Here is a 19,303-nt window from a genome sequence, read left to right on the forward strand (position 1 = left end):
ACAACAGAAACTTTTAAAAAATAAATAAGCATACATTTCTTCAGCTTGTCAACTACATCTAAGAAACTTGGTCCTAGGTCATGGTGCCTCTTAGCCCCTGCCTTGTGAGCGCAAGAACCAGACACCACTTCCTGAACCAAGCCCTTATTTCATGTTTGAAATCATAATACTACACTACATAAAGCATGCCAAACCAATTTCAACTTACTCTATACAATTCACCAATAAATACATTAAAAAAGAAAGAGCACATCACAGACAATGATGCATATGCATATTCACATCAGAAACTTTTAAAAAATAAATAAGCATACATTTCTTCAGCTCGTCAACTACATCTAAGAAACTTGGTCCTAGGTCATGGTGCCTCTTAGCCCCCTGCCTTGTGAGCATAGGAACCAGACACCACTTCCTGAATCAAGCCCTTATTTCATGTTTAAAATCATAATACTACACTACATAAAGCATGCCAAACCAATTTCAACTTACTCTATACAATGTACCAATAAATACATTAAAAAAGAAAGAGCACATCACAGACAATGATGCATATGCATATTCACAACAGAAACTTTTAAAAAATAAATAAGCATACATTTCTTCAGCTTGTCAACTACATCTAAGAAACTTGGTCCTAGGTCGTGGTGCCTCTTAGCCCCCTGCCTTGTGAGCGCAGGAACCAGACACCACTTCCTGAACCAAGCCCTTATTTCATGTTTGAATCATAATACTACACTACATAAAGCATGCCATACCAATTTCAACTTACTCTATACAATGCACCAATAAATACATTAAAAAAGATAGAGCACATCACAGACAATGATGCATATGCATATTCACAACAGAAACTTTTAAAAAATAACTAAGCATACATTTCTTCAGCTTGTCAACTAGATCTTAGAAACTTGGTCCTAGGTCGTGGTGCCTCTTAGCCCCCTACCTTGTGAGCACAGGAACCAGACACCACTTCCTGAACCAAGCCCTTCTTTCATGCTTGAAATCATAATACTACACTACATAAAGCATGTCAAACCAATTTCAACTTACTCTATACAATGCACCAATAAATACATTTAAAAAAAAAGAGCATATCACAAACAATGATGCATATGCATATTCACAACAGAAACTTTTAAAAAATAAAGAAGCATACATTTCTTCAGCTTGTCAATTAGATCTAAGAAACTTGGTCCTAGGTCGTGGTGCCTCTTAGCCCCCTGCCTTGTGAGTGCAGGAACCAGACACCACTTCCTGAACCAAGCCCTTATTTCATGTTTGAAATCATAATACTACACTACATAAAGCATGCCAAACCAATTTCAACTTACTCTATACAATGCACCAATAAATACATTTAAAAAAAAAGAGCACATCACAGACAATGATGCATATGCATATTCACAACAGAAACTTTTAAAAAATAAATAAGCATACATTTCTTCAACTTGTCAACTAGATCTAAGAAACTTGGTCCTAGGTCGTGGTGCCTCTTAGTCCCCTGCCTTGTGAGCGCACGAACCAGACACCACTTCCTGAACCAAGCCCTTATTTCATGTTTGAAATCATAATACTACACTACATAAAGCATGCCAAATCAATTTCAACTTACTCTATACAATGCACTAATAAATACATTAAAAAAGACTTGCTACCCATGTGGCAGCAGATCTGCTGTCTGCATGTCAGCCTTGATTCTTTCCCTACTGTAGTCAATCCTCTACAACTACTGGCTATGGTGTATGAAAGACCAAATAGAGATTGCACATACCAGTTTTAGTAGCACCCAAGCTTTAAGGCATCTCCTTCCGATACCATGGATGTTGGTGACGGACAAATTCCGCTACTTGTGCTGATGGTTGTGGAATTAGTTCACCTTGCTTCCCTATTCCTTAGCTAGATGAAGAGTGCAATAGATGGGGCGTTACCCACTTTACACCAACCTCCAGTCTTGTCTCTTACACCTCAAAAACTCAATCAGACTGCTGCCAAGTGACATCATGAGAAATACTATGGGCATACATCAAGTATCCTGCAAGTCAATAGGCACAAACCAGCTCAAACATGTATCCACTTTCATGCATAAAAGCGTACCAAATGCCCGTCATAAATCTGTCAAAGTCTCCCCTATGAAAAGTCAGTATAAAACTAAAGGACCAAAGTTGTCTAAAAGATGTAAATCAACCCAACAAATCAATGCAAAGTGACTATCAATGTCACTGAACTCAGCATCAAGACACCTCACAAATGTTACCAAAGCTGTATTTTCTCCTCTACCTTGAGACCTCTCACAGCATGTGAGGAATGATACATCCAAAATGTGTCAATTGACAACCAAAATGGCATCCAAATGGCATGTACCACTATAGCATTTGTGCATCCAATTTTTGAGCATAGGCATCCAAATAAGCGACAATATCATGCATCCGTTGTACCCTTGTGACATCTGCAAGAAGTTATGCACGTACTAGCATACTAGATAAGAGAGGGCCCAGCCCTATGACGAGGGAGAGAAAGGCTCGGGAGCGATTGTACATCATAAGAATGCAAGGGAATGCAAAAGAAAAATGGCACTGTACTTGTGCTATCACTATCTTTAAACAGCAATATCTTTTGATCCAAAAGTTAGATCAACTTGCGTCCAACAGCAAAGTTGTAGTATTTTGAAGGATCTACAACTCTCTAGTTGAACATAGCGGTTGATTCTGCACAGGTGAAAAGATATACAGTCTGCAAAATGGCTGTCTACACACCGATCATCGAGCTGTCCCTATTTTGGACAGTAAATAACTCTGTACTGTAAACTCGGATGACCGAGCTGTCAACAGAGAAAATGTAGCCCTTCCAAAGTTCTCCGACTCCTCTGTTGGGCACCGAGCCTAAATCCTTATGGATTTGCAAATACTTGCTGTCGAAAATGGCATTCTGCTCACTTTTACTGTCAGATTTTCAGACTTAAAAAAAAGAACTCTCTTCTCCAAAGTGGATGTTGTTGCTATCACTGGGCTGCTCTTCCTTTGCTCACGGGATGGAGTTGCTGCTAGTGCTGGGATGCTCTCGTTCCTTTGCTCACATCTCTTCCTTTTGCAATAGCCTATACCAGTAATAGGGAAATACCATCTAGATTTCTAAATGTCTGCAGACTTGTCGTCTTTACCTCATGATCTGTAAAGTCCCCTACAATGCTAACCTCCATGTCGGAAGTAATAAGCTGCTTGTTGCCAAAGATATTGACGTGTCAGATCTTGACTTTTCAAGATATGGTGAAACCTTCTTTGAGGTGGTCTTCACTGGTGGCCGCAACCAACCTTGGACGACAAAGCCAGAAGAGGGGGAAGGACAGCCATATTCCATCTTAAACTGTGAAGCTTCACAACAGAGGATTCTGCCACATGTGCTCTGATACTAGAGAGGAAGAACGTAAGTGCTCTTTCTGCGAGTTGTTGCTGCATCGGCACTTGGTAGAAACATAGACCTCCCTCTGTCTGATGTTCGTTAGCTTGCTGACACTAGCGGTTGATAAAGGCCTGCAGCATGTCTGAATAGTAATTTGTGCCACTCTTGCCAACCAGCATTAGACCCAACAAATCAAAGAGCACACAAACACAAGCAATCACTTCCCAAATCGTGCTGCATATGACAGTAATGGTTTCTACAAATAGATGCCTTGTAGAGGAACACAAAGTATCGCCCAGTTCCCACTAGTTGTGGCCAATGCACCACTGCTCAGGGCCTCCAATGACGATGCGTGAGTGACAAACAGATTTGCCATCAATCCTTGAGCAAACAAGCTGCTCTTACAGCTGCCATGTCTACCCACTTCATGTTCCTCCTCCACAGAAGGCACCAATGCAGAGAAATCATAGCTTTGCTTGGTTCTCGTGTTTCTTCCTGAAGCTCCCACCGGGCTGCTCCTCTCTAACCTTGCTGGCCACACTCACCAAGCTCTCACCATGCTCTCACCAAGCTCTCCTTGGCTCTGATAAACCAACCTGCGGGCTGGCTGCTCCTCATTATGTCCTCGAAAGGGAAGTCCATGGGTAGCAATGTGCTGCACCCTGCCTCACCAGACCTAGGGGGAAGCCCCAAGTGTCAGCTGCTGTGGAGCAGCTGCACTCTGCTGTCCCAGCCCACAATCCAGGCGGTGGGGGCGGGGGGGCAGGGGGGCGGGGGGGGGCAGGGAACCACGAACCCGCAAGGAGGGGCCGCAAAGGAGGTCGAGGATCCCTACGGTTCTGTGCACAGCAGCGAATCCCATGCACAACCACAGAAGAGGCCAAGGGCCTGATGGAGGAGCACGAGAGGGCATGGGCACAAGGAGACAGAGGTGTGGTGGGGGGGCTTGGCGATGGCGGAGAGCGGGGCGCACAGCAAGAGCAGGGAGAAGCTCAATCACTGCCTAGAAGACTATATTTGTGATATTGTGTTGAACCCTTTGTCCAAATCAGAAGACTTTATTTGTGATACTGTGTTGAACCCTTTGTCCAAATCAGCTAGATCATGTTATTTGTATTTCAGTAGATTAGGAATATGAGGAAGTGGAATGTGCTGAAAGCAGATCAGTGTTTATGGTATTGTGTTTCCATAAACGCTTGTTTGAGAAGTTTTGTGGCAGAGTTGGTCAAACAGAATTCAGCAAAAAGGACAATAGTGTTCCTATACTGCTACACGAGGTTTCGAATGAACTCAATGGAGCAAATGACATTTTTGAGTAGGCATGTAAATATAAAGGAGCAGGTAAGGGCTTTGAATTCTTCATAAAGGTAGGTAACATGTGCCCTTCTTCCTACACCTTATTTGTTTTGTTTCTACTTTTGCAGGCCTACAAGCTTCTGCAGGATCTAATCCCTAAGCAACATGTGTTCTTGACGTTGGATCAATACCCATATGTTGCTAGAAAAATTCTTGCATTGCAGTTTCATCCAAAAAGTATGTTCACTGCAAGGAGTCGAGACGTTTTGTCGAGCGATGTGTTCGGCAAGCTGATGTTCTTGAATAGCCCTGAGTCCTGGAATTTTGTCACTTTTGTGACTGTCATTCCGTTGTCATTCTCATGGCTTTTGTCCATGGCAAGCCACGGGTTTTGCACGAGTGTAGATTACACAAGTAAATGTTCACCAGGTTTAACTCACCCATACACTCATTTTTCGAAAGAATGATTGCATCCATGTAAGCCTCGATTTGAATGCAACAAACGATGAAAACAGGTGGCAGCGCTTAATACAGCAAGCTACGATACCCATTCAAAGACACAAGATTTCTCCTTTTCAACCGATCAAGAATGATGTCAATGCATCGTGCCGACTGGCATAGATTCACTTTCCCCAAAATCAAAGTTCCAATCACCAGACAAACCTATGATGCGGGACGAGCCACAAGACCCAGTAATCCAACGTGGAGCCAGGTGTGAAGCAAACATAGCTGTAGGAATCAGGAACAGAGATCCGACAACGCAAGCAAGCATAGGCAAACTGCCAAAGAAATTAGTTAGTAGTGAATAGAGCTACGACTCTATTCAAAAGAAAGAAACGAATGGGCAAAGGGAGAGCAAGATGAACCTGGAGAAGCGAACAGAACACCGGAGAAGAGCAGAATGCTGTGAGATTTGAATTTGGGGTGGGTGAATTGAGCGCGAAACAACGATGTGGGTCTCGAAAAGCATGCAAAGTTTGCGAGCGCAGGAGGTCCTCGTTGTCGATGCCATAATAATGGGGATTGTTATGAAACACGAGATGGGCAGGGCAAAATCTACTACCAACTCAATTGAGGCTCTTTACAGACCGCCACAAAACAATTGCTACATGAATTGTTAACACGTGCTAACAATGTCCCACTCCATAGCAACCACACAAACTTGCCACCGTGATTTTACCCTTAGCAAGGTAGAGTTTTCTCCCCTCTATCCTGCCCACTCAGCCCCTCTCTCCCTCTCCTTTCCCTCCTCTTTTGAGAGATGTGAGTAGTTTTATCCGTAAACAACCTTAGGTAGGATTCACAAACAATCACCCATGGCTCTGGAATATGACTGTACTTCCATATGGCAATCTTTAATAGGCCATTCCTTTTTATGTCACTAGAGAATTTAATGGGCAGTCTTCCCATGCTGCCCAAGGTGCGGACATCTAAAAAAGTGGGCCATTGAACAAAGAATCCTTTACTAGCTCAAGAAACAATGTTCACAGTTCATCAAACACTGTGTAAAGCAAATAGTGCCCAAAGGCTATAACGTCCGGAGGATGTGCAGACATTTGTGAATCCTACCTTAATTTGGTTTGCAAAACCCTTTCACACCTTAACAAGGCTTGCAATGGAGCAACAACTCCTCATGGGATTTTTGCGTTCACCCATGTGAGCTAGTTATCCTAAGTGGTATGCCCCTCATAGATTGTCATGTGTGTGATAGGTTGAATCTTTTTTATATGTTGCTATTCATGAGATCGTCAGCACATGGCCACCTTAGTCAACCAAGTGGGTTCTCAACATGTGGCATGAATCTCACAAAGAAACATTTCTTGAAGCCCCAGAGGCGAATTTCAAAGTCCAAGGTTGATTATGAGGTGCACATCTGGAATGAGGTTCTAAAATTAGAGCAATCACTTGAGTTTAGTTCAATGGCTCAGAAGCTTAAGGTTCAATAGAGGTGGTCAGACACTCAATCAATAAACAAGAGTGCAAGCTACAGTGAAACAATTGTGCATGCATACATAGTCTATTATTGTGCACGAGCGCAAGTAGAGCATGTCTACTTGTATAAATTTTACAGGTCAAAATGCCCAAGAATATACATGAGTAATCAATCTAGGATGTATTTTCTTGATTTCTCGCATTCATTTGTAAGTTGCACACAATTATCCCACACATGGAAATCTTTCATACGCTTTTGCATCTATTTGATAGCATGAACAAGTATTTACATTGACGTCTATTCCTCCCCATGAGTGCATGAGGTTCTACCACATATGAGTAGCTTGAATGAGTTAGGTTTGCACTCATGCTAAGAGAACATGAGGACAATTCCATCAATGTTGCTCCCCACCCTCAGGACCATGATGTGGCCACAAGCTCCCAATCATAGCGCTCAAGTTCCAATTGAGTGTTGATCCTTGTGCAATGAGCAACCTCACATCAACTGAGCTCTAGCTCTATGGGAACCAAACAACAAGCACCCTTGTAGAGCCTACAATTTAGTGCTTCCAAAAGATCCCCCTAGAACACATCATCTCCAACTCTAAGCAAGTGAAATCTGAGCCAGCAAAACTTGACTTCCCAAGGATGGAGTTCCTCAAGAAGTAAGCACAACCGACCAGATGCCAAGCCACTTCCCTTAGCCTTGGATGTGCTCTTACATGAAGCACTGCCCCTCTCTAAGCTAAGGCACGATTCCTACATTTTGGACACCCAAGTTTTTGTGGCCCCCACCAACCAAATTGCATCCCAAATAGAAGGGTTGATGCCACAACCAAATTGCATCCCAAATAGAAGGGTTGGATGGCTAATTTGGGTATGGTATTGGGTTGGGAACGTAATATAGACATGGCAGATTAGGGGGTTTCTTGATTCGTCCTTTCTTCCACTATCACCCTTTGCTCATTCATCAATGTGCATCCCTAAAGTGAGCTGGGAGAGAGGGGATTACAACATGTTATGTATCCCCACAGACAATGGATTATATTAGGACAATCTCTAGGGACATATCTTACCTTCCTTAGCACTCCACAAGGACATCTAGAGGTGCATGTAGCTAGGAGAGGTCTTGCTCATATGGGACTTCAATGCGAAGACCAACGACGTGTGTGTGTGTGTAAAAATAGCAAGAGAATATGTCCCCCTATACATTGATACATACATTTAAGTATTTGCATGTGGCATTTTAGTTTAGTTCATTTCTTCTTATTTCTTGTCATAAATCTATAGAATCTTCCACTATACAAGATTCTAAGACTGGATACATGGCTTAAGTGTACTAAATGTATGAGAATGCTTGAGGGGTAGATTTATATTTAAAGCCTCTATTGACTAGCAAGTTCTTTGCATTGTGATAACTTTCTAAATTTCTAAATGTATAGAAGTAGATGATGAAATTAAAGTTAGATTTTCACACACACACAACTAAATATGTGACTTACTGCATATTCACTACTTTAGCTCTATTCATTAATTTAGTTGAATTTTTACCTACTTTTTGCGATCATAAACTGTGACTAAAGAAATACTTAAAATATCTAACAAGATACCTTCTACCACGCCATTATAGAAAATTTCATTCTTTAATTTTGTGTCATTTTAATTATTTGATTCTTCTTGTTAAGAATCTACTTGTTGCTTATGTTTACCTATGTATGTAATGTCCTTCCATGTCCTTGTTGAAGATAGAAGCATGAAGAGATATATCCCTATTATATAACTTGATGAATAGTGCTAGTGATGGGCCTATCATAGGCTTAAGTTAGCCAAATGTACGTTGGATATAAGGCCACAAGTCTTCTTGATTGCACAAGTCTTCTTTTGGTGCTTAATTCTATAGATCTAGCCAAATTCTTAAATTGTATATATAATATGTTGGCGAAAGTTTCCAAATATATTTATTTATTATATAAAACTTTGGCAAATTTTCATGGACTTTATTTATAATTTTATAATCTTAAAGGCTAAACCTAGCTCTTTTTTTAATTTTAGTTTCAAATTGTGGCAAATATACTAAGCTTTTATTTTTATAAAAGCATATAAACTTTCACAAGCCATATAAAACTTTCGCTTATTAACGAAACTAACATCAAAAAATCATCCCTGATACCAATTGTTGGACCATGGTGGAGAGAATAGAGCATGAGGAAACGATCACATGATGGAGGCAGATGGGAACGAAGCACAATATAGAATGATAGATATGAAAGACGAGTACAAGTGCCATTTTATAGGCTAGCTGGCCTTATCTTCTCACACACACCAAACACTAGGAGGTGGCACTAATTGCTCACCTACTAGACACATTCACACCCACACAACTGTAGGACACCCTAGGACTCTAGGACACACTCACACTTGACTTCATGTTCTAACAGGAAGTGCATCACTAATGGTGCAATGAGAGAGCAGATGGGGTCCATGTAACTCTAACCTTCAATTCACCATCAACATAGAATGATTCTGGAAAGCTTCCACCAGTCACTTGTATATATTTCTGAGTTTCTTGTTGATGTGGATAGCTCTCTCCCATGACTATGGAGAGATGATGAAGACATAATGATGACCTCTATAGTGCCTCAAGGGAAAGGATGGAGCAAAGTAATAGACACAGAGTTGGTTAATAATACCAACCTCTATTGCATGCTTAATAGTGATGTGATGAAAAGATGGGTGACAAGATATGAGGATGCAAAGGCGAGAAGACAAGGAGAAAGGTCCCTCTTTTGTACACACCACGGATCTCGTGTGCCATACCCTCAACATCTAAGAGAACTTCCAAAGGATATTCATGTGGATTGGCTGCTTGACAAAATGGAGAGAGTAGAGAGAGACGAGGGGATGCATATCACAATGGAAGAATGGGAGTATGCTAGAGGATGCCTGAGCAAGGTCGATATATAGAATGTTATGCACAAGTTAGAAGCTTTCAACAATTTAGATTGCTTATTTAATTGATTTTGTCTTGGTGTAGTGTACTATGTTTAATGCTATACGGTGTGAGGGCAAGCATTTTTGGACACAACAGATTGATGATAAGAGAAACACACAAGATTGCAGCGTCATTGCTAGCCTTGAGGGAGCCAATGGAGCCATGGATGGTCATTGTGGCATAATCCAAGATATTATTAGTAATGTGTGCCAACTATGTGCTGAATAGATCACCTACATGAGCATTGAAGACTATTACACCTTATGAAGCATGGAAAGGATGGAAGCCTTCACTTTCACACATGAGAGTTTTTGGGTCTCTTGCATATGTTCATGTACCATCTCAGCTGAGAAATAAGCTTGATGACAAGGCAATCAAATGCATATTTATTGGTTACAGCCAGGAGAGGAGAGGGCATCGATTATATCAACCAAATACTGGGAAGATTATTGTCAGTAGAGATGTGATCTTTGCTGAACATTCAACTTCTCCTCTTGTGGACTACAAAGCAAAGCCAGATGTTGACATGTTTGATGCTTTTGAATCTTGGTTACCTCTGCCATCATCAGAAGAGGATTTTAACCAGCAATATGAGCCTCCTACAGGCCCTCCACTAAGCAATAATTAGCCACAACCTCATGCTAATTTGCAGGTTTCTCTTCTGGCACAAAATGATCCCACTACTCATGATGTAGTCATTGAAGAAAAACTTGTCAATAGACAGCAAAGGCAAGTTCCCAGATGGCTTCTTGATACATTGAGGGATAGCAAACAAGATCGACCTTTTGTTGCCCAGACAAATCAGGGAACAGACAGCATGGTCACTTTCCTGAGTTTGCACTCCTTGCTACAACTTACAATGAAGAGCCTCTGTGCCATAAAGATGCTTTTAACAGCAAAGAGTGGATGGATGCAATGAGAGCTGAGTTACAATCTATTGCCAAAAATGACACATGGGAATTAGTAGATCTCCCTCCCGACAAGCATGCCATTGGAATGCAGTGGGTCTACAAATTAAAAAGGAAATCTGATGGTAGCATAGATCGATACAAAGCCCTTCTTATTGCAAAAGGGTATGCCCAACAACAAGGCATTGACTTTGAGGAAACATTTGCTCTCACATCCAGGATCACTACCATTAGATGTGTCATTGCCATTGCAGCCCATCATCATTGGCAAGTGCATCAACTTGACATCAAGACTGATTTTCTTCATGGGGATCTACAAGAAGAAGTCTATGTCACACAACCTCCCAGCTTTGAGGTGCTAATTTTGAAAATAAGGTATGCTGGCTTAGAAAAGCCCTTTCTGGTTTGAAGCAGGCACCCAAGGCATGGTATGCCAAAATTCATGCACACTTACTATCCCTTGCTTTTCAAAATAGTCCCACAGCACCCACTCTTTTTGTCCATGGAAGTGGATCTGATTTTTTAGTGCTGATTTTATATGTGGATGATATGCTCATCATGGGCCCAGATACTCAGTAAATTGTAGCTTTCAAGGCTGATTTGTAGCAGATTTTTGACATGTCAGACATGGGACGGCTCCATTATTATTTGGGCATTTAGTTTGCTCATGTTGAGGGGGGTATCATGATGTCTCAGTCCAAGTATATTGGACAGCTTCTTGATCGTTTTTAGTTTGAGGATTGCAAGCCAATCTCTACTCCAGTGGACCCTGGCTTCAAATTCTTAGCTCATGATGGGAGCCCACCATGTGATATCACTCTTTATCAGCAGGCTGTTGGATGCCTTATTTATTTATGTCACACCAAACCTGACTTGTAGTATGGAGTATCTCAGCTCAACAGATTCATGCACATGCCCAGTTCACAGCATTGGCAGGCAGTGAAGAGAGTCTTCAGATATCTCAGATGCACTCAGGATTTGGCCCTCTTCTATGGTGATCAGGGTTCACTTACCATGCATGCCTACACGGATAGTGGCAGGGCAAGATGTACTGACACCAGAGTGTCACATACTGGCAATTGTTTTTTGCTTGGCAATTCATGCATCACTTGGGCTCAGCAAGAAGCAACCAACAGTTGCCACGTCTAGCTGTGAGGTTGAGTACAGGGCAGCTTTCACCGCTACTGTAGAGTGTGTTTGGCTTTGATAGTTACTTATAGATCTTGGTATTTGCCAAACATCCTCCACTATTGTCTACACTGACAGCCAGAGCACTTTGGCCATTGCACGTAACCCAGTGTTTCATGTGCGTACCAAGCATATTGAAGTTCACTATCATTATGTTCGGGAGCGGTTGTCAGCAGGAGACATAGAGTTGTCCTATCTTCCCACAGAGGACAACATAGCAGATATGTTTACAAAGGCACTTCCTCGTCCCAAGTTTGAAGTCTTCTGACAGGCTTTACACTCGATTCCCTTTGTTACATGATCTGACATCCCTTGTACATTCACAGGTGGCTATATCCTTTTGGATGAACATGTGCCACCATCACCAAAAAATACCAGGTATTCTGAGATGTTTCCAGAGTACTTCAACCCATCCCATGGAGGGGGTTTTGTAGGCCATCTTCTGGTGGTTCTAGTGATGCCCTATAGGCCATGGTATGTGCCTTGTAGGCATAAATGTAGGCACTTGTAGTGTTAGTGCCTTTTAGGCCACACAGGACACTTAGTCCTATGTGACACCTAGGACACTTAGTCCTAGGTCTAGGTACAAGTACATTGTACTCCTATTTTTCATTATGTAAGTTTGATGTGATGGCTAAACTATCGTGCGACTTCTTCCATACCTACACTCTCTCTCTTTTGCGATCGTCCCTTCATTTATTTATCATCATGTTTTCATGGGATGTCGCATCATTGATCTTATCATTGTCAAAGTCAAATACCGAATAGTCCTTTGTTGATTTCGTTCTTGTCTTTGAAGAAATATTCAGACCATTTGAATCAATATCCATGTCGTCCATGTTTGATAAGCCAACACTTTCGAACTCTTTGCACTCCTAGACAATGTGTATGAATTCATCCACTCAAGATGAGACATCACTTCTGAAACCTTTTGCTTTATCAGTACCAATGAACTCATCCACTCCCGATAAGATATCACTTCTATAGTTAAGTGCATTGAAATCATCCAAGTTTGTGGAGACAACACCGATGATATCTTTATCCTTCTTGACGTGCATGAATTCATCGACTCCAGATAAGACCACTTTTGAAATCTTTTGCCTTCACAGTACCACTTAACTCATCCACTCCTGATAAGATGTCACTTTCTATAGATGATTGCATTGAAATCATCTAATTCTAAAGAGAGAACACTTTTGATGTCTTTGCCTTTTTCAATATGCATGAATTCATCCACTCCAGAGCAAGCATTGCTCTTGAATTTTTTATCTTTCTCGGTATTAATAAACACATCCACTCCTAATAAGATGTCACTTATATACTTGAGTCCATTGAAATCATCCATGTTTAAAGGGAAAAAGCTTGGATTGTTGGCATATTCTTTAAGTCCTTTAAAATTGTAGTATACCTTATCTTTATCATTGAAAACCACATGTCCCTTTTTAATCTTAAAATATTGCATGCTCCATCTCAAATCTTTTCCTTCCTCATAGTAGGGACCATCCAATGACGTTGCGTTATCATCCATACAATCATTAGTAACTTTCACAATCCTCATCTTCACAAATGACCACTGATCCCAGTGTTCAAACCCCAAAACTTAATCTTTCGCTATGTTCTTATTTGCAAACGATATCATTTGCAAAATATCTCCCACATTGAAATCCAAAGAAATGCACTTTGTATTCCTGATGATATGTGTTGGATAAGTCTCATCTCTATCCCATGCAATACATGATTTATTAAAAATATTATAAGGCATAACATCTTCAAGTACTTCCATTTCTCTGCACTTATGCTTTAGCTCAACATGTGCACTAAGATTCTTTAATACAATAATCGCAACCTTATCTTCGCCCAGTGTTTGAAAGTGACAAAGAGAATTTGAATCACTATCATGAATTGTAGCAAATGCAACTACTTCTCTTTGGCAACATATTATCACCTCCATCCCAAGAATAAAATCTATCGCCATCTTCCTGTGGAACAATTATAAAAAATATTAGTCTCTTTTGAATATTTTTCCTATTAGTTGTAACTTTTTATTAAATTACTCTCTTTTATTTTACTTTTACTTTATTTTATTTAATCTTGATGGTGATACAAGGATATAGGTTTTCAATAACGGATTCATGTTTAGCATTTAGCTAATAGAATCTCTAATTTAAATTTGTGACTATATGTTTTAGAATTATACATCATAGTATAAAGAATTTAGGTCTAGCAAGATCAGAGACTGCGGGGATGTCAAAAGATCCCTAAATTTTGAAAATGGATTTAAGGGTATAAGTATTGTGCTTTTTTACATGCTCATGATGATTTTGTAGCAACCCTTTATCTAATTATTAGTAAAACATGTGTCATTGATAAGTGCTTCAAAAAGGCGTGATCTGATTAAAAGGGTTGATTTTGAGAGGACCACACGATGACCGAGCACAACACGACAACTGAGCATAGTGAGAAGTGGGGGAGTGGAGTGACACTTGTCACCCATCTAATGCTTCGTAGAATTTAAAAAGACAACCAGCATAGAGAGGAAACTTGTCACCAATCCAAAGCTTTGAAAATTTTGGAAATTCTTTAAGGGTGCAAGTGATGTATTTAAAATAGAAGTGATTTACAATGGCTTTAGAAAAGGAGTGATTCAATGGATAGGCAGTTGTGAGGTTCGTGGCTCCAAAAAAGGCATGATTCAATGGATAACCAATTTTGAGTAACAATTGACATTAGAAAACTATTTGTAAGGTTAGTATTTAGGCGTTTGTGAGGTTAGGAGTTTTAAAAAAAACATGATTCAATGGATAGCCGATTTTGAGTAACAATTGACATTAGAAAACTATTTGTGAGGTTAGTAGTTTAAAAAACGAGTGTTTATTATGAAAACAATTGAGTCTAATTATTATGAAAACAATTACGCTTAGTACGATATTTATTAATCAAAAGAAAAGAGAAGGGTGATATTAGAAAACTACTTGTGAGGTTAGTAGTTTCAAAAAAAGTGTGTTTATTATGAAAACAATTGAGTATTATTATTATGAAACCAATTGTGCTTAGTAGGATATTTATTAATAAAAAAGAAAGAGAAGGATAAAAGGAAAGGAAAAGGAAAAAGACTAGTGAAAAGAAAGAAAAGGAAAAGGAAAAAGAAGGGTACAAAAGGAAAATCTTAATTTGCCGTAAAAAAGTATAAAAAGGTCTTCTTCCCTTCATTAATTCTTATCTCAATCAACTAGAGCAAAAAGCAAGAAGGAGCAAGAAGAGGAAGGAGCAAGAAGAGGAAGGATCAAGGAGAGTGTACTTACAACTCCTAGGATATTGTGGAGAATAGCACTAGTTCCATTCTCCCCATTCTATTGTAGAGAATTGCACTAGTGCCATCTCATCGTTGCAATGGTCTAAATAGCACTAGTTTCATCCTCCCCATTGCATGCAGAGAATGGAACTAGTGCCATTCTCCCAATTATAATGGAGATAATGGTAGTAGAGAATGGCACTAGTGCCATTCTCCATCTTGCAAAGATAGAATGGCACTAGTGCTATTCTTCACAACCTCCAACAATGTTGTAGGGAATGGCATTGGTATCATTCTTTCCATTCTGTGAGGCTATGGAGAATGGCACTATGTCCAGTCTCCCCATTGCAATTAGAAAATGGTGAGAAAATGGCACTAGTGCCATGTGGACAAAGAAGCATGCCAAGCTAGTAGTGATGAAATAGAGCAAAGCGTGCTTGAGACCATGGATGAAAATGAGAAAGAATCTGAGTGCTTTTAAGAGTCAGATGCTTATCTTGATGTGATCTAGGATTCAAGTACAACACACTATGATTTTGTTGAGGATAATGATTCCTAAGGTCATGCAAAGCTCTTTGAAGATGCGGAAAGTTTTAGATTGTTGATGCAAAGAAAAATATAAAGGATTTTATTGAAGAATAACCAAGCATGCTTGTTAAAAACGAGGCAAATGTTGATGCTAATGAAGAGGAGCAGCCACTAGTCTAGATTTTGTAGCAAGAAAAAGAACATTCATTGATGGATACAGAATTGTATGGATGCTTGGGATACATTTTATGTAGCTAGTACATAGGCAAAGACAGTTTTTTTTTTTTGGCAAAAAAGAGACTTCTATTAAGTATTAAAGAAAACCATTAGAGCAAGCTCCATACGAGAATATGAGATACACCATGCAATGCATGAAAAGCTTAAGAGACAAAACGAAAGGATTGGGTCTGATAGGTCTCAATCCAGTAGCAACCTCCGAGAAAAAGTGAGAACCCCTCCAAACTCGAAGAAATACAGTCCTCCTAGAAGAGGCTACCTATGAAGGGCCCTACATGCTAGCCCATATGGCTATCAAAGTGTGAACTGTGTCAGTCCAAATACCCGTGAACACTTGTGATGGGTGTATCTGGGTGTCATCCAAGGCCTATGTGCATCTAGCTCTCCAAATGTGCCAAGAGGAAATGCTAGCCGAAATCTCCCAAGAGGTGTCCACTGAAGCATGTGAAGCTCTGAAAGGAATATGTGGTACATCCTGAAGAGAGCAGGGCTCTATCTCCTGTCAGTGGATTGAGAGTGCCCAAGAAGGCTCACCCTCATAAAACACCTGGGGCCCAGTAAGGGATAACCATGCAACCAAGCCCCAAGTCATGAAGAAAGGGGAAGTATGAAAAATGCTGAGTATCCGAGCAACTCCTTTCCAAACAATTCTCGCTGGATTGCAATCCCAAAGGCAATGTCACACAGACTCCTCTGCAAAATGACAACGAGGGCAATGGGATTAGCCCCAAATCGTGATCTCCACAGGTTCATTGTAATCCCTCCATGAATAGAAGGCAAAAAGAAAAGAGTGATCTTTCTATTTCTGAGGGATTTCCAAAGCCTCCTCCAGAAATTCCTATGCAAATCTGCAGTGATGAAGAAGCTATCCCAATGGGGGGCTCTGGAGGGAATCCAACCTCTACTGCTCAGGTGAAATCTCCTAGCATTACCAACCGTGAAATGAAAGAAGGGAATCCCCCTCTCTCGGTGCCCATGATCTATCCACTCCCACTCTCTTGGGTCCCACTGCAAGCACCTTATAGGTGCACCTCCGTATAACCACAACCTCCAGGATCCCAAGGCCAAGAGTAGAGGGTCGGGGTCTAAGTACCACTATAAGTCCACTCCATGGTCCACAAAACCAACAATCTTGATAGGCTAAAAGGCAACCTCTAGAAGAATATCATCCGTGGATCTAGAGAGTATACCTCCATCCCCAACGTCAAAGACCAAAGCATCTTCCCTGAAACCTCGAAGAGCAATCACCTATAGAGGAACTGCTATCCTCGAAAAAGCTCCTATCCAAGTGGTGGAAGTAATAGGCACCTCAACTGTCCATTCCACCGGGATGGATGCATCTATCTGCTAAATCCTACGTGCTACCCCTCTGAGGTGACTCACGGACTGTAGTCTCTAATCCTCAAGTAGCCTGATAAAAGCCTTCCAAGTGCCTACTATGTAGGCGGGGCCTCTCTCCCATCCAGACCACTGCATATAACAGGAAGTGCCCAGAGGTCTGCCATGATCATCAAGTATACTATCATTCCAAATGATCGGCTGCCTATCAATCTCTTCAAGGGTAGAGGGCGAAACCCTTCGAAGAGTGTTCTTGAAGCTCCCCCAAGCTTCGAGGATGGCAGTCATGAGAGGAGAGGCAGGAGACCTGAGAGAGGTGGAAGAAAAAATCCAGCGAGGGCTGTCCACCCAATCATCTCCTAAGGTAGGTGTGCAAGCGTGAATGCATCCAAAAAAGAAATCCTTCCAAGGCTCCTGCCCAAGCATGAGTCCCCTCACCACCACCTTACAAAGCAATGCCCTACACTACAAGTCCAGGTCAATGATATTAAGTCCCCCTTCCCATGTAGGGAGAATAATGGTCTCCCAAGCCACCCTCGCTACAACATCTGCCCTGCCATCAAGTCCACTCCATAGAAAATTCCTGACTGGTGGTCTAATGAGTTGAGTGATGCAATTGTGAAGATAGTGGGAGAGAGGGAAGGAGTCTCACTTGAGGCTTTCTCACAATCACAATGGGGGAATACACGCAAAGGTGGAGGCTGAAAACAGTTTTCCTCTTCTTAGTTGTGAAAGCCAAAAGAACTCAAGTACAAAGAAATAGAAGAACCCTATATGTGGGTCTCAAACCAAACTCAACTAGCTAAGGTGGCATACTAACTGAGCCACGAACTAGTGTAGATAAGGATAGCTGTCATCTAGCTATTATTTGTGGGCAGTGTACCAACCGCATCTCCAGCTAACAAGTCGGTGACATAAATGCACAACAGTCACCCTAGCATATCGTGAGTGGAGCTCGATATCTGAACACTCCCCCTCGAGCTCAATCCCAATTCCTGCACACCAAGCAGGTCTCTGAACTTGCGCAGCTTCTCTGCACCCAATACTTTTGTGAAGATGTCAGCTACCTGATCCTCTGTGCTGACATAAACTAGATCAATAAGACCTAGTAACACTTTCTCCCGCACATAGTGATAATGCACCTAATGTGCTTTGTTCTAGCATGAAAGACTGGGTTCTTTGCCAAGTGTATACTGCTCATGTTGTCACAATAAATGACAACTGGCCCATCTGTAGACTGATGCATATCATAGAGTAGCTTATGCAACCAAGCTACCTCACATGCAGCCATTGCTGCACCCTTGTACTCAGCCTCTGTGCTCGACAAGGCAACTGTAGGCTGTTTCTTGCTGCTCCAAGTGACTGCAGCACTCCCAAAAGAGAACACATATCCACTGGTGGATCGTCTATCTAAAATGCTACCAGCCCAATCAGCATCAGTGTATCCATGCAACTGTATCTGAACCCTAGCCTCATAAAATAGTCCATACTGCAATGTGGACTTCACATACCTGAGTATGCGTCTAGCCGCATCCAAATGCGGTTTCCTTGGAGCCTGCATAAATTGACTTACCAACCCAACAGCATATCTCAAATCTGGCCTGGTAATAGTCATGTAAATCAAACTTCCTACTATGCGTCTATACATAGTAGGGTCCTCTAGAAGCTCACCTGCATCTGCGCTCAGCTTCACATTCTGCTCCAAAGGAACTGAAATAGGCTTACAGCCTGTCATCCCATATTTGGATAGCATGTCCAATCCATACTGCCTCTGCAAGAGCTGTATCCCACTTGGTGATCTAATCACCTCAATGCCCAAGAAATAACGCAGCTCTCCCAAATCCTTCATCTCAAACTTCTGCCTCAATAGCATTTTCACATGAAGGATATCTTCATCACTATCACCTGTGATGATCAAATCATCAACATAAATGACCAACAGCATAATCCCTTTCTCTGTTTTTCTCACATAGAGTGAGAAATCTGCCTTGAAAATCTGAAAGCCAATAGTGACAATATACTGTCCTATCTTGTCAGACCATGCTCTAGGTGCTTGCTTCAAGCCATACAAGGCTTTCTTCAACCTGCAAACAAACTCAGGATGAATAGCATGAACATAACCTGCTGGCTGCTCCATAAAGACCTCTTCTTGCAAATCACCATGCAAGAAGGCATTCTTTACATCCATCTGATGTA

This window comes from Dipteris shenzhenensis, chromosome 7, assembly GCF_047967505.1.
Source record: "Dipteris shenzhenensis isolate YYH24624 ecotype China chromosome 7, Dip_SZ_1.0, whole genome shotgun sequence".
Classification (NCBI taxonomy): domain Eukaryota; kingdom Viridiplantae; phylum Streptophyta; class Polypodiopsida; order Gleicheniales; family Dipteridaceae; genus Dipteris; species Dipteris shenzhenensis.